The sequence below is a fragment of the Octodon degus genome, unplaced genomic scaffold, assembly GCF_000260255.1.
Source record: "Octodon degus isolate 3935 unplaced genomic scaffold, OctDeg1.0 scaffold00046, whole genome shotgun sequence".
Lineage (NCBI taxonomy): Eukaryota > Metazoa > Chordata > Mammalia > Rodentia > Octodontidae > Octodon > Octodon degus.
In genome coordinates, this window is record NW_004524622.1 from 9,965,715 (window position 1) to 9,968,560 (window position 2,846).

The 2,846-nt window shown below is 40.1% G+C and overlaps 1 pseudogene; it reads right to left on the reverse strand.

Annotated features, from left to right (window-relative positions):
• Window positions 1-1,894: 1,894 nt before the first annotated feature.
• On the reverse strand, window positions 1,895-2,350 carry LOC111817006 (annotated as a pseudogene).
• Window positions 2,351-2,846: the final 496 nt, after the last annotated feature.

The following is a 2,846-nucleotide window of genomic DNA, read 5'->3' on the forward strand; positions in this document are numbered from 1 at the left end:
GGATGGCCTTGAACTCACTAGGTAGCCCAGACTGGCCTTGATCTTGCAGGGATCCTCCTGCCTCAGCCTCCTGAGTGCTGGGATTACAGGTATGCATCATCATGTCTGGCTTATGAATAACTTTTTTTAATCCAGGTGCTGGCATTTGGTGAGAGCCTTCCTACTGAACTGTCATGTGGCAGAACGTGGAAGGGGAGGCGTTGGCAAGCTCCCACTGCTCAGACCTTTATAACTATGTTTATTCATGAGAATGGACCCCCAAAACCTAAATATCTCTCAACCCCTCTCTCAAACTGTTGCACAGAGGAGTAAATGTTGACCTGTGCACTTTGGAAGGAACACAAACATTGAAGCTCTAGCATACCATGTGCATTGTTATTTATAGGAGAATGGTCACCAGCTACTTGCCACTCTGCCACGTGGCTATGTGGTAGAGCCTTGGGTATCCTACAGAATAATATCAATACAAATAAAAATAGATAATCCTAATTCTATTCCAAATGCAGGTAGAACATCAAGTCAAATTTTAGGGCAACTGAACAAAAAACATCCAAGCAGAGAAACTAAATCAATCAATCAATCAATCAATCAATCAATCAATCAATCAATTAGTCTGTCTGTCTATCTATCATCTATCACCTGTCATTATCAATGACCTGAATAGATTTATAGTAAATCTAGAAATTTTCAATGAAAAGCCACATAACCCCAGTTAAATCTCAACATGCATGTTGTATAAATTGCATGCTGTTTTATCAGTAGTCATTTGATGAGAAGCTTTGTCCTAAAATATGATATGGCACTTTGATTTTTTTTCATGAGAGCTAACTTCCAGTGGCAGCTTGTTCCTAAAAATATATTGTACTTTAATTGTGTAAATCTGTCTCTGTTATCTTACAGCAAAGAGAATGGAGTGGGTTGACTCAAGCATACAAGAATAAGAGAGAACAGAGACTTCTTAGAAATGAAAAGTTGAAATAAAACCTTTGAGTCAACAGGGAAGTTGCTACAACTGTGTGCATGCACACACATGCAAGTATATATTTAGAGCTGTGACTCACAGCTAGGGAGAATGGAGGTTTCATATTCATACCTTATAAGGTACTTCCTTCCCTAGCTCTTCAAAGATCAGCATAAGAGAATAGATGCTTTTGTCACTATGATGTATATTACCTTCACATTATACCTTAGTTTCTAGCAAGTGGTAGAATCTTTTGAAAAGTAAATCTGGATTTGCTGATTTTGTCACATTTTCTACTCAGTAGTGACATTTTACACAGTGCCATTCCTGTCTACATTTGAAGTCTATTATTGATCCCATTTTTACTAAAATAACTTGCCCATATCAAAGATGATAATTTCATAACCATTTTGGTCACTTGTTCTCTTTCTGAATCTATCTGAAATATGCAGGGAGTGAATCCCACCTGGAACAGACTAAAGAGATCACATTCAAGATACTGAAATTGGAATAGTCATAACCAGAAAGTGGGACTGGTTTAGGGCCAGTGAAGGAATTCAGGACTCACTGCTGGGCTGAGGCAAAACATTGCATTGATCACAAGCTGTGATTTGGTAAGGGCTTGGATTCTTCTAACACCATGTTATTACCCAAAATTTTCCAGGTTCTTCTTGCCAACAACCAACCAATCAATGACTAGTTTGCATGTTCATGCAATCTCTGAATGGAAGTATATGCTGGGTAGTTCTATGCTTACTGCCATAGTATATCAGTTACCTGAGTACCACATCATAGAACTTGTAGGTTTGTTTTTCTTTTTCTTTTCCTGCCTCAGGTTTATTTGTACAAAGAACACAGGAGGATACCAGCCTCCAACAGATGGCAGCCCATGGGTCACACAGTCCTTCTCTCTTCACATCCAGATAGAGGCTTTTACTGTGGTGCCTTCACAGGGGCCTGGGCACCTTGGGGGACCTTGGCTGGAGCAGAAGCTGGAGCCTGGGCCTTGGCTGGAGCCTGCTGGGCCCTTGGCTGGCAAAGTCTGTGACCCTTGGCAATGTGGGCACAGATACGCTTCCCAAGCTTGAGGTCAGCAATATAGGCAAGTCGAGTGAGCCTGCAGTTTACTCCCTTCGGGATGATCTTGGGCTTGACCTCCTTGGGCTTGATGAGGGCCTTGATAGCTTCAGCACGTGCATTCATAGCCTTGGCATTGTTTGCCTGCATTTTCTTGAAACCCTTCATGTTGTGCTTCTAATGCATCTTCCTAAGGAAGTTGAGATCTGCTCCCTTCAGAGATTCATATCTTTGTGACCAAGGTTTCTTGATGCCATTTCTGTGCCATTTTTAGGACTGCTTGTGCATGGTATGGTTCTTGGACTTGGCCATAACTATACTGTAAACCGTGGGTGCCAAGTGCCTGGAACCAGAAGAAGAAAAACTGTAGGGTTATTTTTCAAAGGAAAAATAAAGATAAGAAACAAAGGTAAGAATATGAACACTTCATGGAATTCAAAATAACTCAAACCATGAAAGATCAGTATAGAAATTGTTGTTCTCTATGATCAGGAACATACTGGCAAAGGATGTCGATATTCAACCTTCTATGTTTGTAGCAGATATTAAATTGTTTGAGGGACTGACATAGCAACCAGTGGAGATAAAAATAGAGTACTTACAGGAAAATTAGCAGCAAGGTCTCTATAAGGATGAATGTAAAGTGGAAAGGAAATATAGTAATTCACATTTTATGAGAATGGACTTTAAACTATCAGATATGCTCAGAGAAGTCACTCTGACCCATAAAGAGCTGAATAGCTTTAGTGAAAACACTAGACGCAAATCAAAAGAATGTAATCTTGTCTGGGTTCAAAATCCATGTCTA